The following is a 15,308-nucleotide window of genomic DNA, read 5'->3' on the forward strand; positions in this document are numbered from 1 at the left end:
CTGTTCCTCCATCTAAAACGCTCGTCCCTGCCTGTCCCAAAGTGTGGACTGACTTTGGAATTCCCGTCTATTTACTGTTTTCAAATGGAGACTCTTCCCAAGCCGGGTATCCAAATGTCAGATTTCAAAACATGCTGTGAGCTAGAGAGTCCAAGTTACCCACTTCAAGGCTGGGACCTGTGATGGGAATTCTGACTGACGGCCCCTTAATTACAGCCTTTAAATATACACAGTCACTGACGGGAGGCCGGGCTTTAGAGCGCCCTCTGCTGCCCGGGTTGAAATGTGAACAGTGGGGGATGGTTCCCTCCGCTGCAAGAGCCACAGATCAGAGACAATGTGAAGGAAACTCTACAGGTCCCTGTAGGAGGACGTCTGTCCTTTGCAGGTGCTGTCGAAACCAGAAGAGGTGGGATGGCTCAGACAAGGGAAACAAATATTGTTTGTGCTCCAGACTGATGCACGCAGTCTATTTGCTGGTGATTAGAGTGGCTTGAAAGGAAAGACAGCAGAGAAATATAGATTTATACACCAGGACAGGAAACACTGGCAGGCGAGTGGGAGGTGACTCAAAGCAGCGTGCCAGACACAGGGCAGCCCACTTATCCAGGCCTCCAGTCACCCCGACACGGACAGGGACATGGGGACACCGCCGCCCTCATACCTCCAGCATGCCCCAAACCACCCCTTCTCCTCACTGCCTCCCTCAGCAGGACGGGCCCTGTCTCAGTTGGTGGCATATGTGCAGGTCGCTTTTCCTCCACCAAACCCCCAGGAGACAGCACAGAATTTGGTTTGGCAGCTGCAGCCATGTTGCGATCTGAGACCTTGTCACTATTCCACAGTGAGCTCAGCCAACAAGTACGGCCCATGGGAGTTGTTGATGCCACAGTACCAGTTTGGATGGAGAGAGTCGCCCTGAAGTGTAATTTGGTGATGGATCGGGCAGGAAGTGTAGGTCAAAACCACCATATCAGAGTGTGTTTAAGTCCTGACGTTGCCAATTGATGGTTATGTGACATTGACCTTGGCCTAGAATTGCTGGGTAAGACACAGGATGCCCAGTTAAATTTGAATTTCAGATGAAAAAAAGTTTTTGGACAGACTTAACGGACAATTTATCTCAATTATATATGACAAATAAATGGCAAGCAATAGGATATATTGGAATATATGAGGAAGCCGTGTGGTGTAAACCTAATTCAGCCTGAGCTTGTTTTCCAAAAGGGTCTGACGTGGCCGTTGAGCATGCCTTGTACATCTGCTTTAGGCATTTGCTGTGTCCCAAAGGCAAGAACGATAAAGGTGCAACTTCCCCCACATTGGCATTTCCTAAGGAGAAGCATCTTTCCTTAGGCTAGGAACTGATTGCTGCGCTCACCTCTGACCACCCAGCTCACCTGTGACCACCCAGCTCGAGACAGCAGACCTGCCACCCTGCTGTGCCCATCGGTTGTTGTAACAACAGGGCAGTCTCGTGACTATTGTAAAAGGGACATTTCAATCATGTGTGAAACATGCTCTTTGAGGGTACATAACCACTCTGTGCGCCCCACTACTTTGGCGCCCTTCCTTCCTTGGGAAAGGCAGGCCCCGGGCTAAGCTAGTCCTCACATCTGGCTCAGAATAAACTCATCCAAATTTCATTTATAGATTGGTTATGAATTACTTTAATCAACACATATTATTTTGTTTATCTAAAATTCCAACTTAACTGGGTGTCCTGTACTTTATTCACTCCATCTGACAGGTGGTCCCCCTCACTGAGCCCCATTTCCCCCCTTTGTTTCCACAGGGTAGCAATGCCGGCTTCAAAGGAGGGTGACAGCCCAGTGAGATGGCATCAGAGGAGTGCAGGTCCTTACTCAGTTGGTAGGCAGTAGGACCATGACAAATTCACCTCCTAATAACTCTTCTCTTGCCTCACTACCTTTGTCTGCCTTTTAGCTATTTCCAAATGTTCAACTTCATAAAGGCCAATGTGTGCTTTCCTCATGGTGGCACATTTCTCTTCTCGCCACAGAAAGCCTAAGAACCTCGGGTGAGATGGAGAAAAGGCAGTGGGATTTACAGGTGGCCGCCGAGCCCCTCAATCTGAAGACTTGTCTGATGGACCTGGTCTCCCCGACACCCCTTGGCTGGCAAACAGCGCCCTCTACTTCTCTTCCCCAGCAGGAAGGTGTGACTAGGGCGTCCTGGTATAGCAGGAATCTAACCTGCTTCTGGAAGGGCTGGGAGGGAAATATGGCAATTTAAGAGGTCCACTCAGAAGGAGAAATATGCACTGAGTTCCTTCGATCTCCTCGCCTGCACACTCTGACCAGAAGTCCATTAACCGTGTTGGGAAACACGCACTTCAGCACGACTCTGGCTGGTTTGTGGGCCATCCTGCCGCATCCACCATAATGTCCAACCGCATATGCGCACCAATAATCTTTTATGATGTCATAATGTGTTTTAGTGTGTGGATGGCTATTATCTTTTAGAGGCCCCCATTTAGATTTATGGAGCAAAAGAGAAAAGTTTTTAAAAAATGTAATCTAATTAATCTGAGTGCATTTGTATGCCTATTAAAACTCACCTGTCCAGGATTCTCCATTTATCATGATTACGCGGGAACAGCCATTCTGAGAAGGCGGCTGCCTCTCCAGTTAATACAAAATGAAGATTTATTATCCGGAGTGCTTTTAGTGATGGTCTAGATTGAACGGATGGTTCTGTGTGACAAATCCTCCACGTAGCTGCAAAATTAGACACGTCGTCCTTTCACGTAGACTGCTTCCTGGCAATGCCTGGGGGCCACGGCTCATGGATTGTGGGCACGATAGGCCCATGGAGGTCCCAGCAGAGGAAGGGAGCCCATCCCTTAGGTAGGTGGCAGGCAGGCAATTCCCTCTACGGTGGCCCCAGATAGCAGCCTGGTCCCTCCATTGAGTTTGGCGTGGGGTGGTGCTCCCTCAGAGCTGTCAGTGCCCCCGGGTTGGTGCCCTCCTCTGGGAAGGAGGCTCCAGGAGCACGAGTGGTGTCTCCTCCCCACACCGAGGCCAGGGAGCAGCTTTTCTGGTCAATCCAGACCTAGGGACACATTGCCCATCTGTGAGTCCACATCCCGCAGGCTGCAGACCCTACAACGGGGAAAAAAGACCCTGATACTGGACTGAGCAAAGCGACCAAGACAGCCCCAGGATGGGCGTCACTGGAGCCCCCAGAGATGAGAGAGCTGCCTACACATGTGCACTCATTCTCTCTCCAGATTGCCGGCAAAGCACCCCAGGGTGCCGAACCCTCCCCTCCCCTGCCTGCCAACAGAGCAGGGTCAGGGGTCCCGTGTACCTGGGCTGGAGCTTGGCACCTGCCAGCAACTCTGGCGAGGTAGAGACACTCTTCTCTGGTGTGGTGGCCCCTGCCCACCTCTCTCTGTCCACTCATGGCCTCAGGGCCGCAGGGCTCCATCCTCAGCTCCCACAGCCCTGAGGAGTGTGGTGCTGTCCCTGCACTCCACTGAGCTCGCTGTGGCTGCACTTCTATGAAAGTCGGGGCCCCCCACAACTCCAGACTAGATCCCAGAAGGTGAGGAAAGGAGGAAAACCCTGCTTCAGTTGGGACCCCCGAGCCCATCTCCCAAATCGAGCCCAGCTTCCTACGACCTCCACCCTGGTCCTGACCCCTCCTATGTCAGGCAGGTTCCCTGAGGGGGCGGGGCCGTGGTGAAAATCCCTGTGGGTGCCTGAACTAAACTGGGGTCTGAATGGGGATGATTTACGCAATAAAAGGACTTTAAAAAACATGGACCATCAGAGGGAGAGGAAGAAGCCGCTCCCTTTTCAAAGCTCTTTCAGTCCTTGCATTTGCATCAAGGAGAAAGTCTCAGTTAGGCTCCAGCACATGGGGAGAGGGAGAGAACACGAAGCCTACTTAAGGAAAAATATTCAGTCGATAATTGTGCCAGTAGCATCAGACACGAGAAATTCTGAAAGTGGATGAGAGAGGCTGAACAGACTTCCCTGTGTCCCAGGGAGAGCCTTCTCGTGCTCCCGCAGGCCCAGGTACAGGGCCCACGGGAGTCTGGTCAGCCTAGATACAGGTCGTGAGCCAGGTCGGGTGTGGACCCAGAAATGCCCCAGTCACCAGCGCCTCCATCGCGAAGGGAAGAGAAAAACCCAGGTGGCTGGAGCTCTTCGCTCCCTGTGCTGGTCGAGGAAGACCCCGGAGACGGAGTTGCCTGAGAGCAGGTGAGAACATGCCCTCTCTGGGCAGCCAGACCCGGGAGGGACTGTCCTGAACAGTGGTACTGTCGGCACGGCTCCCTCCCCACCCATGCCCCGCCACTCCCTCTGTGTTATGAAGGAGCTTATACAACACCCCCTCTCTAGGCAGTGCTGCATCCTGGGCCATGGGGCTGTGATGAGAAAGGCGAGACCTCCGCCCCCGCCCAGGTGAAAGGGATCTTCCTTCAATTCAGCGTCCGGCCCACAGATGTTCCGCGTTTAGCAGGCAGTTTGTTCTTTCCCTTCAAATGAAATTCTGGTGGGACTTGCTCTCGAGTTCATCCCAGGCCCCACTCTTACCTGTGCTGGACTCCTGGCCCCTGGACTCAGTGGTGTTATCTGACTGGCCGCTCCAGGCTTCTGAGGGGGTGGTCTCTGGTCTTAAGTGCAGACAGCTCCCAGGCCTGGGGGTTGGGGTGGTGAGGAGGCTGAGTGACATATAAGTGACCCCAGAGCAGAGCAGAACAGAACAGATAGCCCCTACTCTGGGGACACACGTTGTGTGACCCGAGGACAGAGGCGGAGGCGGTGGAATCCGCTTGGGAGTGCACAGGGCTTCCAGGAGGAGTCCTTGTCAGACACAAGCCCTGAAGAATGGCTAGTCCCTGAGCACTGGCAATCCTGACCCACGGTGCGATCCAAGCACAGCACGTGTGGTGTGCACGAGGGCCCTTGCAGAAATCCGTGTGTGGTGAGTTCCTGGGACCAGTGACTCAGGCTGGCTTCCACAGACGCGGAGGCTGAAGACTCCTGTTCACTGGGAGGCGATCCTGGGAGCCTCAGACAGTGGCTTGGGAGCGACAGGGAGGAGGAGGAAGCCAACAGAGGTTGTGCTGCCATGAGTGGCAGGTTACTGCTATGGGCAACTGGAGCTCAGTCCTGTTGGGGACCTCGGGAGACTGTGCAGAGCATGGTCCCTCCAGGACACAGAAGCTGGGGCACCGGCTGAGGGCTGCTCCTGGAGGTGGGGACTCCCAGGCACCTCCAGGCTGCCCTGCATTGGGGCAGCAAGGCAGGTTCCTGCCGCCAGAGAACAGCCTCAGGCGGAGTCACGGGGTTTGCGGTGGAATCGTGGTGTGCATGCGAATGGTGCAGGCCAAAGGGGAGACACAGGGGTGGGAACGCATCTGCTACCACAGGGGGAGAATTATGGGGTGGGACACCCGGGGCAGCCCTTCTGGATGAGGAGGTGCAGGTAGGACCTAGCCCCTGGGGCGCAGTGAAGGGAGAACATCGCGTTGCCTGTACCTGGTGAGAAGCACTCCCGTGTGGAGCCACAGGAGGCGCTAGGCATCCCCCACAGCTTCAGAAGGCAATTCCCCCAAAGGTTTCCAGGGGCAAAGGGATGGCAACGCAATGGTGCAAAGGCAAGCCCTGTGGCAGGCTGACCAGTGCTATCTGGGTGGTCCTGGGTGGGAAGTAGGTACGGGGGAGGGTGTCTTGTCTTCCAAGAGCATCAATTGCCTAGGTCTGTGCCCATCCGGTCTCTCAAAATCCTGGAGCTGGAAGGGAAGGCAGCTGGGGAAGCAGAACACGAATGTGAAAGGCATTTCAGAGTAATGTGTAAACGTAAGCAGATAAGAAGCATGGTAGACAGAAGGAAGAGGCCAAGGACAGGAGGTCCCCCCCATCCCACCAGGGCGAATCGTCTGGTTAAGGTCCAGGCCTGATGCATCTTGGGATTTGCTGAGTCACTAAAACACCTAACATGGTACCTAGCACATAGTAGGCACTTAACATATGTTTACAAAATCATTACTTTTAAAAAAATGCATAACTGGCTCAACCAGTTATTTGACTCTTGAAGAGCAAATGAGATAATGATTGGACTAAATTCAACCCTTTAATCTTTTTTAGCTCTGTTTTCCAAAGTCAGTGTTTTGGCAAAGGACAGACATGACGTGGAAAGGAAAGTTTTCACGAACTTAGGAATCAGGTTCTTCATACACGTGACAGTGGAGGCTCATCACCGATCAACTAGAGTTAGACTCTGCATCTGCATGTTTAAGAGTTAACTAACCCTGGATCCTTGACATACAATCCAAACATACTCGTGGAAATTCAGCATCTTTGCGATAGGCACAGAAAGCCTTAGCCAAGGCAGTGAATCTCACTGACATTCAAAGAATTATGTCTGACAACTGGATTTTGAGCAATTATTCTTCCTCCTTGTTGGATGGGGCCTTGGACCCAACAGTAAATATTTGTGGCCTCAAGTTGAGTAGAGACACAAATATAGTGTAACCCTCTAAATGCTTTGCTAACCCTCACCAAGGAGTCAAGACCTCGCCGATCCCTTCATCCCCCACCCTGTCAAAGCCCAAGGCCGGCAGGAGCCTGGGCTCCCACTGAGCCGCCTCCTTCAGGCCACAGATCTGCGATGGCCACAGCACCTCTGTCTTCTCATGCTAGCTCCGTCCTCAGAGAGATGCCAGCAGGATGGTACAAGCTCTGCCAAGGAAGGTCTTGGGAAAGTCAAGCATCATCATTATTAATTCCCCGCTGTTTGCCTGGGATGGAAGCCACTGGAGCACCAATGGAAGAGTCTTGACTCCAATAAATAAACACGTCCTTTGGGCAGATGTCTGGACTGCTCCGGCTGCTGACTGATGGCCCCTCGCCATGACAGTGGGCGCACAGGGACAGCCCAAAGGCTCTGCCTCGTCACAACAAGCAGGCTGGAACCTGGGCCCGGTTTTAGGGCCATCCCTTTGAAATACACTGACAGCTTAATGAAGTGATATTTATGGAACCCATGCCACTGGGAAGACGGCTGCTCCTTTTCTCCGTCTTCTATTTTTAATATTTGATCTGGCAAATGCATTATTAAAGGAATATTTCAAATCTGATTACTCTTCTGTTTGACTGTGTGTTATTCACGCACGCTGGGCGCCAGGGGAAATTATACCGACCAGTCTGGGAGCTTTACGATGTTATTCTTTCAAACAGCCCTCTGCTCCGAGTCTGATTAATTCACGTGAGAGGCTGTGGGCCCCCTCGCCTTAATCACAGTGGCCTCCTCCTTTCCTCCCAGTCTCCCTCAAGGCCTGTTCCGGACTCTTCTCCTGGGGCTCAGGAACCTCCTCTCTGAGAAGCGGTCTCCCTGGATATCCACAAAGTCGTTCTGCTGTGGTTTTGGTTAATCATTGAATTGTTAACTGAGCCTCAGTCTTCTTCATAAGGCACAGAACAGTGGGCAGGAACTCGGAGTGTGCCCTGACACGGCCTCACCTGGGTTTGAACCCTGGGTCCAGCCACAGGCGTCATGGTCACTTTCCTGCACGTCTCGTCTCTCCACTTTTCCCTTTGCAAGAGGCTAGCTCCACCTTGGAAGTCTCAAGCCACCTGATAAATCTACCCCTGGCTCGGCCTTTAGCAGGGAGCCAGAGAGAGCCTTTGAGCCCCACAGGGAAGAACATTCATGGGGTGGGTGCCGCGTGGCCCTGCCATGCCACTGGGACTCAGGCAAGAGGCTTCGTCTCCAAAGGCAGAGGGGCACAGAGACGAGACTGTAGGCTCAGCTCTCGCTGACCCACTGAAGCCCGTGTCCTGGCTCTAAGACTCTCTGGGCCTCACAAATCCCAGGGACTTTGGCCAACTATGTACTTTTTCTGTAAGGGCTAGATAGTAAATATTTTAGCCTTTGCAGGCCATATAGTCACTGTCACAACTATTTGACTCTGTCACGATAGCACTAAAGCAGCCTTGTAAACCAATGAGCATGGCTGTGTCCCAATAAAACTTTATAGACAAAAACAAGCAGCGGGCCAGATTGGTCTGCAAGCCGCAGTGTCCAGACTCCTGCTTTAGACGTCTGCTTGAATTAGGCATGTTTTTAAAAAAACTAAAACACTTCAGCTTCATCTTAAGCAATACTCATGAAATCAGAGGCTTAATTTCTGAGTCACATATATATATTTTTTCCCCAATACATTAAAAAATACTTAACTGTCAAACATTTTAAAGTTCTTCCACATTCCACTGAAACCCATCAGGGAAGCGTCAGGTGAGACCACCGCCAGGGGAGTGTGGAGACCCCCAGGGCCCCGCTAACCGCTGCTGCTGTGGGTGTCAGACAGGAGAGGGGCCCGGGAACAGGTCCCACAGCCAGGGTCTCTCCAGCACCAGCCATGACCCCTGCTCTCTGACCCTGCAGGGTTCTGTTCTCCAGACTCCAGGGGTCCTAGGCTGGCCTTCCAGGCAATGACAGTCTTGCCACCCAGCGTGTTGGACGGAGGCCCACCAAGAGGCTGCCTTGGCCAAGCCACCTCCTTACAGGGCCACATATGGTAAATATGCGAGAAAACCAACAAACAGGCCGCTACAGACAGGGGTCCACGGATGGGGAGCAAGGAAGTAGGGAGGGTAAAGAAGGGGGGCCCTTAGAGACAGGTTGAGGCAGGGCCTTTCGGGGTTGGTGACTCTGAGTCGAGATGGGGAGGATGAGAAAGAGCGAGCAGTGCAGAGGACAGGGCCAGCGCCATGCAGACAGAGGGAACGCTGGTGGGAAGGAATCAGCTGCGTTCAGGACAAGAGAGGATGCCAGGAGGGAAGGAGGGAGTGGGAAGACGGCGGAGGAGAAACCCAGGATGGCCAGAGGTCTGGCAGGCCCCACAATGAGGCTGGGAGGCCAGGTCAGCAGGCCAGTGTCCTGGCTAAAGCCAGTGGTCTCCCCTCGTCCTGCCGTCAGTGCGCCACCACCGCCCCACGCTGTGGCCGCGCTCCCCCTCTCCTTCTGGCGTGTTCGCTCAGACATCGCTTTTCAGCCCTCAGAATCAAAGCAGTCGCATGAAACTTCAGGACCTCAAACCTGAGGGCACGTGTGGGCAGCAGGGTGAATTCCCAGCTGAGGCGCAGACGGGCCACAAAACCTCCTATGAGGATGAGGCCGGCACCTCCTTTTGCAAAAAGCCGACCCGGGGCGAGAGCACCCCAGTGTGACTTCCACAGGCCGGCAGCACCACAGACGCTTTTGATTTCCCAACAGCTGCCATCACATAAACGTTAAACGCAGAACGGACAGTACACCACAGAGACTCTCTCAGAACGCGGTTAACTGGAAGAGGGGGGAGTTGGAGGCACGTTTGAGGCTGGGCCACCCTAGATTCCCTGGGGGGGGGAGCAGTTTGGATGCAGCTCCATCACGTGTCGTATCGTCCATCGGCTCTAACAGCACAAGCCCAAGGCTGCCGAAACGGGCACCAACGCAATATACCCAACAGTGCCACAAGCTGCTCCAGTTGGCGAGGTCTCTGCAAACGGTCCCAACCACCTGCCCGAGAGTAGCACCTGACAGTTAAGCATAAAGCAGCTCACCCAGCCCCGGAGCCCCCACGAGAGGCGGGAGGCCCCCTGGGGAGAGGAAAAATGTGACAGAAAGAGGCGAGGGCTGGCATCTTTCTGGGCGTGGGGATCTGAACCTCCCTAAAATTCCTTCTGCCCTAGTTTGTTTCTCATGGGGAGAGTGGGTGTCAGCAGGGCCGTCTGAGAACCGAGTGTGATGATGGAGGTCCCACTGGCCGTGGAGAGCATCCAGACAGAGATGAGTGTGCTCATCGCGGCCTCGGCTGTGGCCCACGGCCCTTTCCCGTCGGCCTCTCACCTCACCATGATCTCCTCAAGATCCATGAAGCTCAGGCCCGGAGGGCTCATTGTTGGGTCTTGTCCACAGTGAGGGGCAAGAAAGGGATCCAAGGACAGTGCTGTGTCCTCAGGGCTCCAGGAGGAGGGGGCGGTATTGGGAGGGAGGAGTAAGGAGATCTCAACCTAAAGCTCGTCCCTTTGCAGGCAGGGCTCCAGAGGCTGCCCAGGGCACAGGCCAACTCCCAGGGGGGTGTCTGCCCCTCGGCCCTTCCACTCTGGCCCAAATCGGCATACGCTGCTCCCACTCCTAACGCTCCCCATCGCCAGTTACAGACGGTCCTGAGGCCCTCATCTCCTGCCCTTCCCCGGCCGCGCGCCACTTTCTTTCTTCTCCCACCTCCCTCCTTCTCAGCACACCTAGTTTCCAGGCTGGCAGCAGTGGGCACAGAGTGTGTCACTCTGAAGGTGGCACCTGAGGAGGACAGCATCCTCCGGGCCCCAACTTCCACCCGTAGAGCCTCCTGGCTCTGCCCACCGCAGGGAGAATGACTTTCACATGGAGACACACTGAGAACCCACTTCTTTCTGAAAGAATAAATTAGCCAGAGGAGGGGCCTGAAGCCACGCCATGCAGCCCCAGGCCAGGACGGAAGGACAGGAGGATGACCCGGACCCCTCTCTCTCCAGGCAGAAAGGAAACCCACCTGAGTTTATTTGCAGAAGTTAACATTTACCAACGAGGCTGATGGTGTTTATGGTGGAGAGTTACGGAGATTTTGCCTCCAAATGGTCCCTGTGTCACGCTGACTTATCCAGTGCTGGTGAGCACATCTACGCTGGAAGGGCTGTCCCCAGCGGGGGCTGAAGCAGGTCGTATGGGGATTTGGTTGAGGATATTGAGAGGACCAACTGGGCACACAGTCAGGGAGGGCTGGGGCCTCAGGACCCTCAGTCCCTTCTGTGCTTTCCGCTGCCCGTCCCTCCAACGCTCCCCAGGGAAGAAAAGCCTGATTCTTAAGGGCACCAACATTCCCTACCCAGGGCGGCCCTGGGCTGGCCCCACGGCAGTGGGACTCTGCTTCCTGCAGAAATGCCATCTGGGGTTCCCTGGCCTGCGTCCCCCAGCCCAGCGCCCAGGGGCCGTCTGTGTGGGGCTCTCCTCCACCGCGGCCTGCAGCCCACAATGCGTCACTCCTCCCAGCACTTACAGGCCCGTGTCTGCACTGGTGGGGAAGGCAATATGGCCTAGCGGGAGGGGTAGGAGCTCAGAGCCAGCCACCTGGGTTCAGTCCCAGCATCGCCACTTACTGGGCGTGTGTCCGTCCTTAACCCCCGGCCCTCACCTCCTTCTCTGGGTAATGGAGGTAACCAGGTGCCACTTGTGAGGGCTGCCACAAGGACAGCTGCATAGTGCAAGTAAGGTGCTTGACAGGTAAGCCAAGATCGTCACGTGGTTGGGTCTATGTCTGCGCAGCCCCCGTCTGTGAACTCCCTGAGGGTCACGGCCCTGTCCTCTGGTGACAGCAATGAGGGATGTCTCCCTAGCAGCCGGCACAGGCCTGACACACAGTGGGTACTCACCCACTATCTACTCTAGTGAACTGATGCAGCACAATTTGCACAGGCAATGTTTACCCCCACCCCCTGCCTGGTGTGCTGTCCCCCTGGCTGGCTCTTTCTCATCCTGCGAGTCCCCACTCAATGCCACCTCCTCGGAGAGCCCTTCCCCAGCCATCCATCTACAGCAGCCTTCCCTAAGCTCTCTCTCTTTCCCATCGTCTCATTTTATTGTCTTAATAACAGCACTTTCCACTGATGGCCCCTGGTGGGTTTTCCTGTTTTCCACTGGCAGGAAACTCCAGGGAGGCAGCTGGCCCCTGACACTCGGAGCTGCAGGAAGAATCCCCCCAGTGACTCCCACACGGGTCTGTGGCCATGGGACGTGCAGGTAGGCCAGCAAGTGGAACCTCCCTGCGCGAGGATGCCAAGCCCAGAGCCAGCCCCGCAGTAGCCGTGAGGATCCTTGGCGGCTCCTCAAGGACGCAGGGGCATCTCAGAGCTCAGGAGAGTGGAAGAGGCCCCTCTCAGCCGTACCTGACTTCTCCTGTGCACGAGTCTCACCAGAGCCCGGGTCCCCATGGAATCTCGTCACCCACAGTCAGGGCAGGCCGGGACAAGCTGCAGTAACAGACAGCCCCAACATCCTCAGGGCTTAGCACAACCAAGTCACTCCTCTTTTCTTGCCTGCCCGTTATGGGTCAGCCAGGAGGACGCCAGTCCTTGCTCAGGCTGATGGAAGCCCCACCTTGACACATGATTCCACGATGACAGACGCAGAGGCACTGCTGCTCCACCCAGAGATGACACACATCACCTCCTCCACAACTCGCCACCAGCCAGGACCAGTCCCGAGATCCCACCCACCCACAGGGGCAGAAAGCTGGCATATTTGGTGACAGTGGAAATGACCACCACCCTCCCTGTGTCACTTCTACACGGGGGTGGCAGCAAGAGCTAACCTTATGGGAGCTGCTCTGTGCCCGGGTGCTCTGCACACGTGACCTCCATCACCATTATCCCATGTGACGGGAGCGGAAACCAGCCAGAGGAGGAAGACCTCGGCCAGGACCACGAACTGGCCAGTGGCAGGGGCAGAACCTCAGCACTGGGGGGTCAAGACCTTTGCTCTTGTCCGCACGACGACGTCCTCCGGGTGCCACGTGGCTGAGGCACCAGCCTCTGACAGCCATCGAGGGACTCTGAGCATGCAGCTTACCTTCTCCGAGGGTGACTCCCCTCATTTGTGAGATGGGGCTTAATTCCTGCCTACACGCTGCCTCAGAGTCACCAAAGGGTATTGTGAGCTACACATACAAGAAAAGGCCCTCTCACCTGCGGGTCTCCAGGAAACCTTCTCTCCTCACCAGACACCTGCCCTGGGAGGCTGGGGTGTCCCGTATGCCACCGCACAGGAGAGAGAGAAGTGTGCGCGGTGACAGCCTGCTGGGGTCCCCGGGGTGATCCGAGCAAAGCCGCGTCCTGCCAACAGTGCTGTGCAGTGTCAGGAAGGCAGACCACTGGCGGGTGGACGTGCGATTGAAAGCTTTTTATTTTGCCAAGTAAACAACTCTTTATAATCACCATCATTTCACCACAGGAAGGACTATGTGAGGCCAGAGGAGTGGGAAAGGTGCCATCACAGAATAAAAGGAAGTCCTTTCAATTGAATAAATATAGCTTTATGAAAAACCACGCGGGCCTGTTTTCCGCATTTCCCCGCAGGTCAGGGCGCCCGTCGACACAGACCGCACCACCGATGAGGACCCGAGAGCAGTCTTACCGTTGCAAACTTTCAGAGGCAGGAGGCCTGCGACCGTGGACCAAGAGCCCCACTCTGGCAAGGGGGCAGCAGGTGCCCAGCGTGAGTGACTGTGTCAGGGAGGCAGCTGGAGGCCCAGGGTCAGCTCTGCAGACTCCAGTCCCAGGCCCATGTCGCTCCCCACCCGCCCCGGGCGGGCTTAGCCGTGGAACGAAGATGCTCGGTTTTCTTCCTCCCTTCCCCTCACACACTCCTTCTCGGCCCCCTGAGAGCCCAGACCTTCGCTCCTGTGATCTGGGGCTCCCAGCCTCCCGGAACCTTTGCACGGGGGCAGCCACGGCCTCCTGGACGAACAGTGCTTGGAGTCTTCTGTGAAGAATTTCTTTGAGCTCCTTCTCCTGTTTATCTCCTCCTGATTAAAAGGCCATAAAGAACTGATTTGCCAAAGACTTCATAACCAGGCGCAGGGGACAATGTGCAATCTGATGACAGGTCCAGACCCATCTTTCATGGGAGCACTGGGCCCAGGGCCGCATGAGTGACAGTGTGGAAACGGGCGAGCCCTGCTAGCCCTGGAGCTGGCCGGGAGGAATGCGACTGCAGCGGGAGGCGGGGTTGGCCTCTCCGGGGCCTGGCCGAGTGCCTGCTCAGCTAACGCACCGATGGACGATCCCTGGAGTAGTCAGGATGTTGGTGGCAAATAACAGAGGCCCAGTTCATCTGGCTCAGACTAAAGTGGGAATACATTGGCTTATGAAACTAAAGAGAGGCTCATCTCAGCTTCAAGTCAATGACATCCAGGTGCCTGATGTCGTCACTGGGAACCTACCTCTCCCCGTGAATGGCTTCCCCCAGTGACGTCGTTCTCAGGAAGGCTCGCTCTGTGTGGCTGCAAGAGGCCGACCAGCAGCCCCAGGCCATCAGCCTCCAGATGAGCAGCTCCAGCCGTAGGGAAAGCTTCCCCTCCCTACCTTGGCTCCATAAGAAGTTGGCCTGGCTTGGGCTGGGCACCCATCCCTGCTGTATTAACACTTACCAGTTACAGACACCATGTTTGGTTCTGAGGACGGGAACATGAGTAAGACATGCCACCTTCTCTCGAGGAGCTCCCAACCTCACAGGAAAGACTTCACGGTTAACAGACATTGTGAGTAACCAGGTCCAGTGCTGTCCCTCGTGAGAGGTCAGGGGACTAGTTGAGGGGCAAAGCCTCTGCAATAAAATTAAAATTTCTTTCAACAGCAGCATCCTCAAAGGCTCCAGTCCCAATCTCCTAACCCAGCAGCCTGGCTGAGAGCTGGGGGCCCTGCAGTCTGTCAGATCTGCGTTGAACCCCGGCTCTGCCACTTCGGAGCTCTGAGAACCTGGACGGTGAAGTCAGCGCTCTGTGCCTCTGGACAAAGGAGATGATAATAACATCTACCTCGTCAGGTTGTTCCGAGGACTAAACGAGATCAGGCAGCTAACTCAGTGCCGACATACAAGAGGAGCTGAACAAAGGGCATTATTACCGTTTCTATCCCCTGATGGCTGTTGCAGTAGATCGGGGGCTCTGAACGCCCTCACCACGGCAGGAGGGCGCGGGAGCGGACTAACAGCACAGACAAGGGGCCGACGTGGACCCAAGATTCCACCGAGCCAGCATCTGGGCAGCCGTTGTCAGTACGATCTGATGATTCTCAGGGATCTCGTCCAGAGGTCCCGATGCTGGGGAGGGGGTCCAGGTGAACTCAGAACTCAGGGGCCTGAGATGGACCTCAGACCAGGTTCCAGCACTATGCAGAGTTCATTGACCTCCCCGCCTTCCAAGGACACTGGGCCTGCGCCCTACGTGAAGGAATGTGTCTGGGCTCGGGGCCAAAGACGGCCACTTCAGCCCTGACTCTAAGGCACAAGTTACAAAGAATATGTCCTGCGTCATGTTCCCTGTCTGGGCTGGCCACCCCGACGGGCACCTGATGGGACTTTAGAAACATCCCATCCACGGGAACAAAAAAGAGAGAAGCATCCCATCTGTGGGAACAAGAAGAAATAACTCAAATTATCCAAATGTCTGAAACCCTGAGTCAGAACCCAGAGGAAGAACCTCAGGATAAAAGGGAGTCACAGCATAGAACAATTGGGAGTCTCGCTGAGGA

The 15,308-nt window shown here is 55.2% G+C and overlaps 1 long non-coding RNA gene across 1 annotated transcript; it reads right to left on the reverse strand.

The window, feature by feature from the left end:
* Nucleotides 1-12,942: 12,942 nt before the first annotated feature.
* On the reverse strand, nt 12,943-14,977 carry LOC138915679 (uncharacterized). The gene is made up of 3 exons (XR_011421786.1): nt 14,682-14,977; nt 14,207-14,382; nt 12,943-13,582 (listed from the first exon to the last, which is right to left on the reverse strand). It is a non-coding gene; the product is annotated as an uncharacterized lncRNA (long non-coding RNA).
* Nucleotides 14,978-15,308: the final 331 nt, after the last annotated feature.

The sequence above is a fragment of the Equus caballus genome, chromosome 10, assembly GCF_041296265.1.
Source record: "Equus caballus isolate H_3958 breed thoroughbred chromosome 10, TB-T2T, whole genome shotgun sequence".
NCBI lineage: Eukaryota > Metazoa > Chordata > Mammalia > Perissodactyla > Equidae > Equus > Equus caballus.